The sequence below is a fragment of the Pipistrellus hanaki genome, assembly GCF_964339955.1.
Source record: "Pipistrellus hanaki genome assembly, chromosome: 21".
Classification (NCBI taxonomy): Eukaryota; Metazoa; Chordata; class Mammalia; order Chiroptera; family Vespertilionidae; genus Pipistrellus; species Pipistrellus hanaki.
In genome coordinates, this window is record NC_140523.1 from 5,012,066 (window position 1) to 5,027,433 (window position 15,368).

Consider the following 15,368-nt stretch of genomic DNA (forward strand, 5'->3'; position numbering starts at 1 on the left):
CCACAGCCCCAGGTGCTCTATTTTCCCTCCGGCCCGGTCTGTTTTAGGCATTCACGCCTCCCGCCCCGTCATTAGACGGCCTTGTTTGACGGATGGAGGAGGGAGCCGCCAGGAGACGGGCCCTTTGTGCAGCCGCCTTCCCCGTAATTAGGATGGTGTTCCCAGCCACGGAGACTTTTCAGAGGCCAAACAAAAACCACCCCGAGAGAGGAACATCCCCCAACTCTCAGCAACCCCCACCCCCGCCCCGGGCTGAGAAAGGGGCTACTGCGAGGTAAAGGGGCTCCCCTTGGCCGAAACCAGTGTTGCTCAGTGGTTAGCGCGCCAGCCTGCGGACTGAAGGGTCCCGGGTTCGATTCCGGTCAAGGGCATGTGCCTTGGTGGCGGGCACATCCCCAGTAAGGGGTGTGCAAGAGGCAGCTGGTCCATGATTTTCTCTCACCGATGTTTCTTAACTCTCTATCCCTCTCTCTTTCTCTCTGTAAAAAAATCAATAATATATAAAGTTTCTTAACTCTCTATCCCTCTCTCTTTCTCTCTGTAAAAAAATCAATAATATATAAAGTTTCTTAACTCTCTATCCCTCTCTCTTTCTCTCTGTAAAAAAATCAATAATATATAAATATATATATATATATATATATATATATATATATATATATATATATATATTTAAAATAAAAATAAAGGGGCTCCTTGGGGCAGGGGGTGGGGACTTGATACAGCCGAAACCGGTGTGGCTCAGTGGATACAGCATCAGCCTGCGGACGGACTGAAAGGTCCCAGGTTGGATTCCGGTCAAGGGCATGGACCTTGGTTGCAGGCACATCCCCAGTGGGGGGTGTGCAGGAGGCAGCTGGTCCATGATTCTCTCTCATTGAGTTTCTGACTCTCTATCCCTCTCCCTTCCTCTCTGTAAAAAAAAAAATATATTAATAAAATATAGTTTAAAAATAAAGGCCAAAACTGGTGTGGCTCAGTGGTGGAGCGTCGGTCTGCGGACTGAAGGGTCCCGGGTTCGGTTCCGGTCGGGGGCATGTGCCTTGTTTGCGGGCGCATCCCCGGTGGAGGGTGTGCGGGAGGCAGCTGATCGATGACTCTCTCTCGTCGACGTTTCTAGCTCTCTATCCCTCTCTCTTCCTCTCTGTAAACAACAAATAAAAATCTATAAAATATATTTAAAAAAAATAAAGGAAGGAAGGGAAGGAAGGAAGGAAGGAAGGAAGGAAGGAAGGAAGGAAGGAAGGAAGGAAGGAAGATCAGTGATGAGAGTCATTGACCAGCTGCCTCCTGCACGCCCCACACTGGGGATGGAGCCCTGATGGGAATCAAACCAGCAACCTCTTAGTTCCTGGGTCGATGCTCAACCGCTGACCCCCGCCCCCCGCCCCCCAAAGGCAGGAACCGGGACGGAAACTATTTGAAGGGACCAGCCAGCCCCTCCCACCGGGGTCCCCAAGCCCGAGGCGGCGGGCTCCTCCGCGCTCACAGCGGCCTCGTGTGGCGGCGCGTGGTATTGCTACCTGGGCGGCCAACCCAGGTGCCACCCCGCCCGCCTGCTGGTCCAGGCGCTTCCCGGACCTGGTTACTATGGTGATGAGAAGCGCGGGGGGGGGGGGGAAATTGCGCGCATCCAGCGCTTAGCACCGTGTCTACCCCGGTTACTATTATCGCTGTCGTCGTTGTTGTTGCTGCCATGGCTCTGAGAAGGGGGAGGGGATAGGGAAGCTGGGGCAGATCCCCGGTGCCAGGGGCCAGCGGCGGGCAATTTCCTGGAGGAGCTCGTTTGGTGCCTCTGATTCCAAGTTAATTAAACATGGCCGCTGGGGGGTCGTTGCCATGGTGACAATTAGGCCGGGAAGGAGCCTCATTAAGGAGCAGTTTTAACGAGGCCTGTTGTTTTTTTTTTACCCCGTGGATCCGTGCGCGCCGAGAGGAATTCTTCGGGTGGCTTCCTGCTCTCCTTTTGTGCATTAAAAAAAATTATATATATATATATATATATAAATAATTGATTTCAGAGAGGAAGGGGGAGGGAGAGAGAGATAGAAACATTAATGATGAAAGACAATCATGGATCGGCTGCCTCCTGCACGCCCCCTACTGGGGATGGAGCCTGCAACCCGGGCCTGTGCCCTTGAAAAAGGGAATCGAACCCTGGAACTCCTGGTTCGTAGGTTGATGCTCAGTCAGTGAGCCATACTGGCTGGACTCTCTTTGCTGAATTTTGGGTCCATTTTTAGGGAGCTGTTGAGTAAGAATGGGGTAGAATTCCTGGTTGAGTCCCTCTGATGAACCAACAGGGCATCGGGCATATATATATATGTGTGTGTGTGTGTGTGTGTGCGCGCACGCGCGCGTTGATTTTTAGAGAGAGAGGGAGAAGGATAGAGAGAAACATCATCAAGCAGCTGCTTCCTGCACACCCCCCCCCCCACTGGGAATCGAACCCATGACCTCCCAGTTCCTGGGTTGACGCTCAACCACTGAGCTACACCAGCTGGGTAGGAGCCAACAGATCTCTTCTCCCTGGTGCTGCTGCTGGTGCATCTGCGAGGCCTGGGTGCAGAGGCGTGGGGAGGGAGCGGAGGGTGGAGGCCCGGAGGGTCAGAGCAGGGGTGAGGAAGGAGGGTTTTATTAAAGATGGAACCTGGGGCCCAGCTGACGTGGGGCTCAGTAATTGAGCATCGACGTACGAACCAGAAGGTCCCGGTTCCATTCCCGGTCAGGGCACATGCCTGGGTTGCAGGCTGGATCCCCAGTGGGGGGCGTGCAGGAGGCAGCCGATCAGTGATTCTCTCTCATCCTGGATGTTTCTCTCATAAAAACCTGCAAATAACAGGGTTACGTCTAAAAAAAAAAAAGTGTGCACAGAAACTCCAGTTAGACTCCCTCCCCCTCCAAACACGGCCCTCTGTGGGCTCCAGTGCCATCCCCTTTCGAGGCCCACAGATGAGCCTGTGAAAGGTATTCAGAGCCGAAACCGGTGTGGCTCAGTGGCTAGTGCGTCGGCCTGCGGACTGAAAGGTCCCAGGTTCGATTCCGGTCGGGGGCATGTACCTTGGTTGCGGACACATCCCCAGTGTGTGTGTGTGTGGGGGGGTGTTGCAAGAGGCAGCTGATGGATGTTTCTAACTCTCTATCCCTCTCTCTTCCTCTCTGTAAAAAATCAATAAAGTATATATATATATATTTTTTAAATATATTTTATTGATTTTTCACAGAGAGGAAGAGAGAGGGATAGAGAGTTAGAAACATCGATGAGAGAGAACCATCGATTAGCTGCCTCTTGCACGCCCCCCACCGGGGATGTGCCTGCAACCAACGTACATGCCCTTGACCGGAATCGAACCTGGGACCCTTCAGTCCGCAGGCCAACGCTCTATCCACTGAGCCAAACTGGTCTCGGCCAATAAAGTATATTTAAAAAAAATAAAAATAAATAGTTTTTAAAAAGAAAGAAAGGTCCTCAGAGGCGCTCTGAATGGGGGGGAAGGAGGGAGAGGGGGCTGGGGCCGCTGAGCCAAGCGCTGGGAATCCCTCAGCCCCAGGGTGAGCGGCCTGACTCACAAAGGCAGACAGTCACACTCCCTCCCCAGCTCTGAGGTTCCCAGGCCGAGGGGGGGGGAGTTTCCTGAACGGAGGTCCCCCCTGCCGCTGGGGCTCCTTGGGGGGCCTTGGCTGAGGCGACTAGGAAAGAAAGGCGCCTTCTCTCTGGGTGGCAGGGGCCTGGCATGGCGCCGCCGGGGACACAGCGCCCAGTGTGCGGCTCCAACGGGCATTCGGAAGCCCAGGGCCTGGCAGGCTGCACCAGATGCTGCTAGCAGAGGGGGTGTTATCCGTTCTCCCCCTGAGCCGACGGGGCCCCCCCTCTGCTGCTCTGGGGGCCCGCGGACGCCCTGCCCCCAGGGTGGGTGGGACCCAGGGGTGCCCACAGTCAGGGGCAAGTCCTGGCGCTGAGCTTGGACATCTTAGTCTGAGCACTACCTTTTTATTTTATTTTTTTAAATAAATTTTATTGATTTTTTTTTAAAGTATAGTTTATTGATTTTGTACAGAGAGGAAGGGAGAGAGATAGAGTTAGAAACATCGATGAGAGAGAGTCATCGATCAGCTGCCTCTTGCACAGCCCCTACTGGAGATATGCCCGCAACCAAGGTACATGCCCTTGACCGGAATCGAACCTGGGTCCCTTCAGTCCCCAAGCCGACGCTCTATCCATTGAGCCAAACTGGTTTCGGCCTTATTGATTTTTTTTTTTTTTTTACAGAGAGGAAGGGAGAGGGATAGAGAGAGCTAGAAACATCGATGAGAGAGAAACATCAACCAGCCGCCTCCTGCACACCCCCCACTGGGGATGTGCCTGCAACCAAGGTCCATGCCCTTGACTGGAATCGAACCTGGGACCTTTCAGTCCGCAGGCCAGCGCTCTATCCACTCAGCCACACCGGTTTCGGCTCTCTGTCATCATCGATGCTTCTATCTCTCTCTCTCCCTCTCCTTTCCTCTCTGAAACCAATAAAAATATATTAAAATGGGAAAGAAAGGAAGAAAGTGGCATTCTAGCTCCCCAACCTGCCCTGGCCGGGCTCTGCTGGTTTTTCCCAGGGCCCTGGGCCAGCTGGGGGGGGGGGGGGCTCTCTCCGCTTTCATTGACTTGTCACAGCTGCCGGGGCCTGAGTGGCTGTCGCCCAGCTGGCCCTGCTGGGGGGGGGGGCAGGGGGGATGCTGGGAGGAAGCCTGGGTGGGAGGGTGGGGGGGCCAGCTTCCTGGGGCCTCCCCGGGTGCCGGGCAGCGTGGCCACTTCCGAAGGCCCCTTTGTCCGGCCCTTTATCCAGAAGAGGGCTGCGATTGTGCGGGCACAAAGCCCCCAGGGCCCTGACTTCCCGCCCCCCTCCCCTGCCTGTGGCGGGGACAGGGTTTCCCAGGCTCCCGCTCCCCCGCCCCCCGCCCCAGGCAGCCGGACAGCCAAGACCTGCCCGCCCAGCCAAGGCTCAGTGGATAGAGCGTCGGCCTGCGGACTGAAAAGTCCCGGGTTCCATTCCAGTCAAGGGCATGCACCTTGGTTGCGGGCACATCCTCGGTAGGGGGTGTGCAAGAGGCAGCTGATCGATGACTCTCTCTCATCGATGTTTCTAACTCTCCCTCTCCCTTCCTTTCTGTAAAAAATCAATAATATATATATATATATATATATATATATATATTATCCTCCCCTCCAATAAAATATATTTTTAAAAAATAAAAATAAAAATAAATAAATAAATAAATAAATAATAATAATAATAAAAATAGGAAAGAAGCAGGGCGGCAGACTGCAGGCCAGGCCCCTGCAGAGGAGGGCAGGAACATCCTGGGAGCAGGCCTGTGGGGGGCCTGGAGCACCCCCCTCCCATCTGTCCGCCCACCCGGAGCCTCCCTCGGAGGAGATGTCACTTGAATTCAGCGTTGACAAAAGCCGGGGGGGGGGGGCAGAGGCGGGAGCGCAGCACAGCTGCAGGGAGGAGCTGAGAGGGAGGCAGCCAGCCAGCCAGCAGCGATGTTCCCTGCCCCAGCCGCCCCTACCTTCTCACATGGCTCTCTGAGCCGGCTGCTGGGGTGGACACAGGCACCCCAAACCTCCAGGGCCCCCTGAGGTGAGAGCACCTCCCTGGTCACCTGCCCTTGACTGGAATCGAACCCGGAACCTTTCAGTCCGCAGGCCGGCGCTCTACCCACTGGGCCACACCAGCTAGGGCCTGGCCGCAGGCAGGCCCTTGATCTCCTGATCTCTGGCCCCTGAGGATCAGTAAACTAATCCACCGAAGAGGCCCCGGGCTTGTGTTTGCCTCGCTCCTCACACGCCCCCTGCCCACGCCCAGTCCCCTTTGAACCGCCCTGGGGCCCGAGAGACCGGACCGGACAAGGCTAAAACCCACAGAGGGGTCAGAGGGGAGGGCTTGGCAATTAACCCCACATCCTGAGCCAGGCTGGGGTCAGGGGTCACCGGGGCGGGCAAAGGAGCTGGCCGCCAGCTGCCAGGCCCAGGAGGAGGCCTCCGGGGGCACCCACAGGTGGGGTTCCGGCCAGATTGTGTGTGTGTGTGTGTGTGTGTGTGTGCGTGTCCCCCAGCTGGGCAGAGAGAGAGAGGGCAGAAGTTCTTGCTCCAGCCCCATCTCCCTGCACCAGGCCCCAGACCACAGAGCAGGAGCCTCTTATCCTGTTCCCCCGAAAATAAGACAGTGTCTTATATTCATTTTTGCTCCCAAAGATGCGCGAGATCTTATTCTCAGGGGATGTCTTATTTTTTCCATGAAGGAGAATACGGTACACATTTATTGTTAAGTGAAAATAAAGGACATGTATTGCCTGTACACAGTGCGGTAGTACTGTAGTTGTCAACACAAACCAGACAGACTGTGAATCCTACAGGATCAAGAATTGACTCATTTGTTCCATGACAATCATGTCATCATCTTCTTTTTTTAAAAAAATATATATTTTATTGATTTTGTACAGAGAGGAAGGGAGAGAGAGAGTTAGAAACATCGATGAGAGAGAGTCATCGATCAGCTGCCTCTTGCACACCCCCTACTGGGGATATGCCCGCAACCAAGGTACATGCCCTTGACCGGAATCGAGCCCGGGTCCCTTCAGTCCCCAAGCCGACGCTCTATCCATTGAGCCACACCGGTTTCGGCCATGTCATCATCTTCTGGAACATCATCGTAACAATCCAATTCCTGGATTTCCTGGTGAATTTCTTCTTGTGGCTTCATTTCTTTCAGCATCAGTGGGCCAAATCTCTCATGTTTAGCCTAGTTGGGGGGGGGGAGCTTATTTTCGGAGGGATGCCTTATATTTCACTCAGAAGAAAACCTGTCAGTAGGTCTTATTTTCGGAGAAACAAGGCAGCTTTTGCTTCAGCACCATGGCCAGCGCCCACCCTGCTCCTGGGGGGCAAGCGGCGGGGGGGGGGGGGGGTTGGGGGGGGGTCGGGGTTCTTCCTGGGGTGGGAACCTGTCCCCCTCCCCCCTCCCCCCTCCCCCCTCTCTCTGAGCAGTAGCTGATGCACCATCCCTCCCCACTCTCTTACGTTTGGAGGAGAATAACCTGTGACCATTTTTCCTCCTTCTTCTATCTGGCAACCAATGGACTCCTTTAAATAGCAAAAAAAAATTTGCGGCCTGTAATTAAGAGCTTGCTTTTTAAATGATTAATCATTGTAACCCCTCCGCGCTGCATCCCGGCTTCCAACTCTTCCCACATTGAAATGCAGATCGTTCGGAGGCAGCAGCAGCGACGGAGGCGCTCCCAGCCACCGAGGAGCAATTAAACCTCCCCAAACCTCCCCAGCTGTCACTCGTCTGTCCCGGCTGCCTCCTGGCCTGGCCAGACGCCATGGAGACAGCGCGGGGCCCCTGGGCTGCACCACACTCGCCAGGGGCCTTGCCAGGACGGAGGGGGGGGGTGGTGGTGGTGGGCGGGAGTCACCGGCAGGGCTGCCCCAAGCCTGACCCTGGCCCCTGGCTCTCAGGAACTCCTGGGAACGCAGAGAACATTCGTTGAGCTAATTTTTTTTTTTTCTTTTAAAAATATATATTTTAATGATTTTTTTTTTTTGCAGAGAGGAAGGAAGAGGGGTAGAGAGTTAGAAACATCGATGAGAGAGAATCATCGATCTGCTGCCTCTTGCACACCCCCCACTGGGGATGTGCCCGCAACCAAGGTACATGCCCTTGACCAGAATCGAACCCGGGACCCTTCAGTCCGCAGGCCGAGGCTCTATCCACTGAGCCACACCGGTTAGGGCTCTTTCTTTCTTTCTTTCTTTCTTTCCTTCTTTCCTTCTTTTTAAAATATATATATTGATTGATTTCAGAGAAGAAGGGAGAGAGAGAGAAACATTAATGATAAGAGAGAGAATCCTTGATGGGCTGCCTCCTGCACGCCCCCTGCTGGGGATCGAGTTCATAACCAGTTAGGGCAGGTGCCCTTGACCAGAATCGAACCCGGGATCCTTCAGTCCACAGGCCGATGCTCTATCCACTGAGCCACACCAGCTAGGGCTTAATTTTTCTTTTTCAATCCTCACCCAAGTTTATGTGTATTGATTTGAGAGAGAGACAGACAGACAGACAGGCATCCAGGTGAGCAAAGCACCCATCGGCTGCCTCCCATCCATACCCAGGGTGGGGATGGCGACCGCAGCCTCTTGGTGTTTGGGACAGGATGATGATGATGCTCCAACCCACTGAGCCACACCAGCCAGGAGAACCCAGGCTCTCTTTTTTTTTCTTAAATATTTTTATTGACTTTTTACACAGAGGAATAGAGTTAGAAACATCGATGGGAGAGAAACATCCATCAGCTGCTGCCTTCTGCACACCCCCACCCCCCTCACTGGAGATGTACCCGCAACCAAGGTACATGCCCTTGACCGGAATCGAACCTGGGACCCTCCAGTCTGCAGGCCACGGCTCTAACCACTGAGCCACACCGGTCAGGGCCTTCAGGAGAAAGGACCAGTGAGTGACCCCGGACCCCGGCCACCCCGGGCACCACCCAGGCCTGGGAAGGAGGGAGGCCTGGCTGAGGTGGAGGATGGTGGCTCTCAGATGGCCTCCCTCCCACCCCCACCCCCTCCCCCGGCTCAGCCTCGCCCGGAGGAGAAGGGAGCGCCCCCACCGCATTCCAGCACAGGGGCAGGAGGGAGGGGGTCAGGCCCCCAGCCCGTTCCCATCCTCCCCGGGGAGGGAGGGCTGAATGCGGGAGCCGCTTACAGTCCCCATCGCCCAATGGGGCCTCAGAGGCCCGGGCCCCGCAGGCGGAGGGACACACCTCCTGGCTGAAAAGAGGCGTCTGGAGGCGCAGACATCTTCATTCAGGCGTCTGCGGCTCCGTCTGGAGTGCACAAAGCGCCCCATGCTCAGCGGGCCGGGCAGCCTTTATGTCAGCCCCCCTTTTCATCCGGCAAACTGCCGCCCGGCCCCTCCCATCCCCTCTCCGGGCCTCCCAGGGGGCTGTACCTCCCAGGGTGCAGGGTGCCTAACCCAGGCCAGCCCCACCCCTCCTGCCAGCCGGGCTGGGACAGCCGCTGGGGGTTGGGGGTGGGGGTCCTGGCTCACCCAGAGGCAGGGTGGCCCCAGGCAGTCAGGTCTGAGCGGGTGGGTGCACCTGAGGCAGACGTAGAGGGGACCTGGCCCTAGCCCAGGGGTCGGCAAACTCATCCGTCCGCAGAGCCGAGTATCAACAGGACAACGATGGACATGTCTTTGGTGAGAGCCCCCTGTTTTAAACGCAAGCTTCTTCTGACGCCACTTCTTCAACATAGATTCGCCCAGGTGGTGTGGCTCAGTGGATAGAGCGTCGGCCTGCGGACTGAAGAGTCCCGGGTTTGATTCTGGTCAAGGCTTGCACATGCTCGGGTTGTGGGCTCGGTCCAATACAGCAGGCAGCCGATCCAGGATTCTCGCCATTGATGTTTCTGTCTCTCTCCCCCTCCCCCTTCCTTTCTCTCTAACAATCAATTTTAAAGAATATATATTTAAAAATAGTGTACAGCCCTGGCTGTTGGTTGGAGCATCATCTGCTCCACCAAGGTTTCAGGTTCAATCCCCAGTCAGGGTGCATACAAGAATCTAGCAGTGGCTGAAACCGGTTTGGCTCAGTGGATAGAGCGTCGGCTTGGGGACTGAAAGGTCCCGGGTTCGATTCCGGTCAAGGGCATGGACCTTGGTTGCGGGCATATCCCCGGTAGAGGGTGTGCAAGAGGCAGCTGGCCGATGATTCTCTCTCATCGATGTTTCTAACTCTCTATCTCTCTCTTTTCCTCTCTGTACAAAATCAATAAAATATATTTTTTTAAAAAAGAATCTAGCAGTGAATGCATAAGTAAGTGGAACAACAAATCTCTCTCTCTCTCTCTCTCTCTCTCTTTCTCTCTCTCTCTGGGGAAAAAAAAAAAACAATAAAAAAAGAAATAAGACTATCCCAAGAAGAATAAGGTGGTCATAAGCCTGACCCTTTGCAATTATGTTCTTAGTTTCATAAAACTCTCCTGCCATTGTTGCATCTGGGATCATAACAAAGCCTGCCTAAATTATATGTAATTATGTGAATTGTACCTAAAACCCTTAGGCGCACCAGTATTTGATGGGAAGCCTCGAACCTGTCAAGGTGTCAATCCTTTCTAAATTAAAACCACCTCGTCGATGCCTTCGTGGCATCGAGACGGAATTCAGATGCCGATTCTCAAGTTCATTTGCAAGAGCACACGTGGAAAGTTAACCAAGAAAATTGTGAGAGGGAAGAAGTGTTCTCGGGAGGCGCAAACACACACACACAATACAGGGACATGTCGCCCTGGCCGGTGTGGCTCAGTGGATAGAGCGTCGGCCTGCGGACTGAAGGGTCCCAGGTTCGATTCCAGCCAAGGGCACATGTCTGGGTTGCGGTCTAGGTCCCCCCTCACCCCCCAAGTAGGGGCTGTGCAGGAGGCAGCCGATCAGTGATTCCATCTCATCACTGATGTTTCTATCTCTCTCTCTCTTCCTCTCTGAAATCTATAAATATATATATATATATATATATATATATATATATATATATATATTTAAAAGGACATATTGTAGCACACGTTTTTGTTGCTGTTTGTTTTTTAAATATTTTATTTTTTTATTTTTATTTTTTTAAAAAATATTTTATTGATGTTTTACGGAGAGGAAGAGAGAGGGATAGAGAGTCGGAAACATCGATGAGAGAGAAACATCGATCAGCTGCCTCCTGCACACCCCCTATCGGGGATGGGCCCGCAACCAAGGTACTTGCCCTTGACCGGAATCGAACCCGAGACCTTTCAGTCCGCAGGCCGACGCTCTATCCACTGAACCAAACCGGTTTGGGCTGTTTTTAAAATATTTTAAATTGATGAGAGAGAGAGAGAGAGAGAGAGAGAGAGAGAGAGAGAGAGAGAAACATCAGCGTGGGAGAGACACCTCGATCGGTTGCCTCCCACACAAGGCTCAACCAGGGCAGGGATGGAGCCAGCAACGGAGGTGCGTGCCCTTGACCGGAACCGAACCTGGGACCCTTCAGTCCACAGGCCGACGCTCTGCCCACTGAGCCACACCGGCCAGGGCCCCTTCCTTCGTCTGAATGGGAGATCCTATAAGGCCGTCCCAGAGCACATCCCCCAGCTGGAGGTTTCTGGAATGCTTGGGGGAAAGCCCCCACACAGGGGGGGGGGATTCCCAGGGCCCCGGGCGCCCCCAGCCTCCCTCCTCCCCGCACCCACACCCCCCCCTCCTGCCTGCTCTGGGGAGAAAGGTCCCTGGTGTCTCCCATTTTCCCAGCCAGGAGGCCTGCCTGCCGGTTCCCACATTATCACATGAATGGAACACAAGCCCCCTTGCCCACTCCAGCAAACAATTTGGCTGGCAAATTGACATAATTACGAGAGACAGAGAGGAGAGAGCGCCCCCCCCCATCCCCCCCTGCAGGCGGCTCCACGCAGCCCTCCTCCCAGCCCAGGAGCAGTCCCATGGCCTTTTCGAGAGCCCTAAGCGACCACGGGCCCCCTTAATCTGATTACCGTCTGCACAGCCCTTCCAGCCGGCGCTAAAGGGCCGCGCTCAAGCACCCTGCTCCATGGTGCGTGCACAAGCATGCACACACACACACATGCACGCATGCACACGCATGCACACGCATGCACGCACACGCATACACTCAGCCTGCAGGTGGAGGCCCTGCCTCTTTCCTCCACCGTCGCTGCCCCAGGGCCCCTCGCCCCTCAGGGGAGGCCCCAGCCCGGCCGGTGTGGCTCAGTGGTTGAGCATTGACCCAGGAACCAGACGTTCAGGGCACATGTCCGGGTTGCAGGCTCGATCCCCAGTGTGTGTGGGGGGGTGCGCAGCAGGCAGACGATGTTTCTCTCTAATGAAAGCTTCTATCTCTCAGTCCCTCTCCCTTCCTCTCTCAATTAATCAATCAATCAATCAATCAAATCAGCCAAAACCGGTTTGGCTCAGTGGGTAGAGCGTCGGCCTGTAGACTGAAAGGTCCCGGGTTCGATTCCAGTCAAGGGCATGTGCCTTGGTTGCGGGCACATCCCCAGTAAGGGGTGTTCAGGAGGCAGGTGATGGCTGTTCCTCTCTCATCATCGATGTTTCTAACTCTCTATCCCTCTCTCTTCTTCTCTGTAAAAAAATCAATAAAATATATGTATTTTTAAAAGTGTTTTTTAAAAAAAATCAAGACTTTTTTTTTTTTTTTTTAAATAAAGAGCAGCCTTGCCAAAACCGGTTTGGCTCAGTGGTAGAGCATCGGTCTGCGGACTGAAAGGTCCCAGGTTCAATTCCGGTCAAGGGCATGTACCTTGGTTGCGGGCACATCCCCAGTAGGGGGTGTGCAAGAGGCAGCTCGTCGATGTTTCTCTCTCATCGATGTTTCTAGCTCTCTATCTCTCTCCCTTCCTCTCTGTAAAAAATCAATAAAATATATTTTTTTTTAAAAAAAAGGGGGGGGGCGGCCTTAAACCTCAGGTACACGCCCCTCACACCCTGGGTCACGTGAGCTCGGGATGTCCACGGAGGGAGTCACGTGGCCCCCTCCAGGGGCACACTCACACCCCTGGGCCCCCACCTCCCAGCCTCCTCAGGCCCCCCCCCAACCCCCATCGGCCCACCCCACGGGGCCGCCCTCACCCCAGCAGCCTTACCTCAGGGGCCCCTCAGCGGGAGGCAGCTCCCAGGGGATTAGGCCCGGCGGGAGGCCTGGACGGGGCTCAGACTCAGGCTGCCGGGCCCCGCCCCCCTGGGAACCCGGCTCCCGGGCCTCCCCCTCCTCCTCCACTCTGTAGCTTAATCCCCAGGAACAGCCACAATGGCCCCAGTCCCCATACTCGCTTAGGGCTCAGGCCCCGGCCCAGGTGGATTCCCAAACATCGATGAGAGAGAAACATCGACCAGCTGCCTCCTGCACACCCCGCTCCGGGGATGTGCCCGCAACCAAGGTCCATGCCCCTGACCGGAATCGAACCCGGGACCTTTCAGTCCGCAGGCCGACGCTCTATTCACTGAGCCACACCGGTTAGGGCCAGTTGCCAGCATTTTAAAGACTTCATCCCCCATCTGGCTGGGGTGGCTCAGTGGTTGCGCATGGACCTATGAACCAGGAGGTCAAGGGTGTGGCTTGACCGCCAATAGGGGGCGTGCAGGAGGCATCCGATGAGTGATTCTCTCTCATCATTGATGTTTCTCTCTCTCTCTCTCTCTTTCTCCCTCTCCCTTCCTCTCTGACATCAATGAAATATATATATTTTTTTAAATGAATAAAGCCGAAACTGGTGTGGCTCTGTGGACAGAGCGTCGGCCTGCGGACTGAAGGGTCCCAGGTTCGATCCCGGTCAAGGGCATGGACGTTGGTTGTGGGCACATCCCCAGTGGGGAGTGTGCAGGAGGCAGCTAATGGATGTTTCTCTCTCATGGATGTTTCTAACTCTCTGTCCCTCTCCCTTCCTCTCTGTAAATAAATAAATAAATAAATAAATTTGCCAAAACCGGTTTGGCTCAATGAATAGAGTGTCGGCTTGGGGACTGAAAGGTCCCGGGTTCGATTCCGGTCAAGGGCATGTGCCTTGGTTGCGGGCACATCCCCAGTAGGGGGTGTGCAGGAGGCAGGTGATGGCTGTTTCTCTCTCATCATCGATGTTTCTAACTCTCTATCCCTCTCTCTTCCTCTCTGTAAAAAAATCAATAAAATATATATATATTTTTAAGTGTTTTTTTAAAAAAATCAAGACTTTTTTTTTTTTTTTTTAAATAAAGAGCAGCCTTGCCAAAACCGGTGTGGCTCAGTGGTAGAGCATCGGTCTGCGGACTGAAAGGTCCCGGGTTCGATTCCGGTCAAGGGCATGTATGTACCTTGGTTCCGGGCACATCCCCAGTAGGGGGCGTGCAAGAGGCAGCTGATGGATGACTCCCTCTCATCGATGTTTCTAACTCTCTATCTCTCTCCCTTCCTCTCTGTACAAAATCAATAAAATATATTAATAAAAAATAAATAAAATAAATAAAATAAAAATTTTTTAAAAAATCAAGAAAATATATATTTTAAAAATGAATAAAGATCATGTGCTCCACATAGAGGCTGGGCAATAGGGTGTGCCCAGATCCAGTCTCAACAGGTGCCTGCCTGGCCCTGCCCTGGGTGCCCTCCCTGCATGGCCCCCAGACCCAGGTCACATAATCGGGGGGACCCCGTCTCCCGCCGCGCCCCCCCCCAAAAAAAATAGCCTGGTCTGAGGGTGAGGCTAGTGCTGCTGTCAGGGAGCCTGCTGGGGTCCCTCCTGTCCCTCTGCACCCCTCCCCTCCCCTCCCTCGCCCACCCTCTGGAGTGTGCCTGGAGCCCTCTCGGCTGAAATCAAAGCGCTGGTCTCCCACCACCCCCCCAATCCCCAGGGAGCACCCTCCGGCACCCCCAGCCGCCCCCCCCCCTTGCCCGCCCCTCCTCCTTTGTCACAATGTTTTCCGCTCCGAGGAGCAAACTGTCCAATTAGAGCCGGCCCCTCGGGCATCCATCTTCCTGGACGGCTAATTAACACGCTCCCTCCTCGTTGGCAGCTGCCGACGGTTCCAGAAACGGGGGTAAAGGGGTTTTGTCTTCCCCCGGCCTGGGAAACCAGGGGTGTTCCTCGCTGGGCATGAATAGGTTGTCCTGAGGCTCCCTCCTCCTCCTCCTCCTCCTCTTTCTCCTTGTCCTCCTCCTCCTCCTCCTCCTCTTCCTTTCTCCTTGTCCTCCTCCTCCTCCTTCTCCTCCTCCACCTCCTTCTCTTCCTTCTCTTCCTTCTCCTCCTCCTTCTCCTCCTCCTCCCTCTCTTCTCCTCTTCCTCTTCTTCCTTCTCCTCCTCTTCATCCTCCTCCTTCTCCTCCTCCTCCTCTTCCTCCTCCTCCTCCTCCTCGTGTGTGTGTGCGCGCGCGCGTGTGTGCATGTGTGCATGTGCGTGTGTGTGTGTGTGCGTGCGTGTGTGTGTGTGTGCATGTGTGTGCGTGTGTGTGTGTGCGTGCGTGTGTGTGTGTGTGTGTGTGTGTGTGTGTGAGTTGTGATGGGGGGTGGGGAGGGCAGATTTGCAGGCAGGAGAGACCCCTTTCCCCTTCTTCCCCGGGGCCTTTGCGCCTCCAAAGATCTGGATTCTGCGCCTCGGCCCCCAGCTGCCACACCTCGGCCTCACCTCTCTTTCCCTCGGTCCCACCCCTGAGTCTCGGCCCATGCTGTGGCATTGCCAGCCTCCCGGTAAACTCCTATTCCGCCTCCAAAACCCTACTCAGGGGACCCATTCTGGGCCTGGGCCCAGGAGGCACGGGCCATTTTTCCCAGGGGTGCATTCT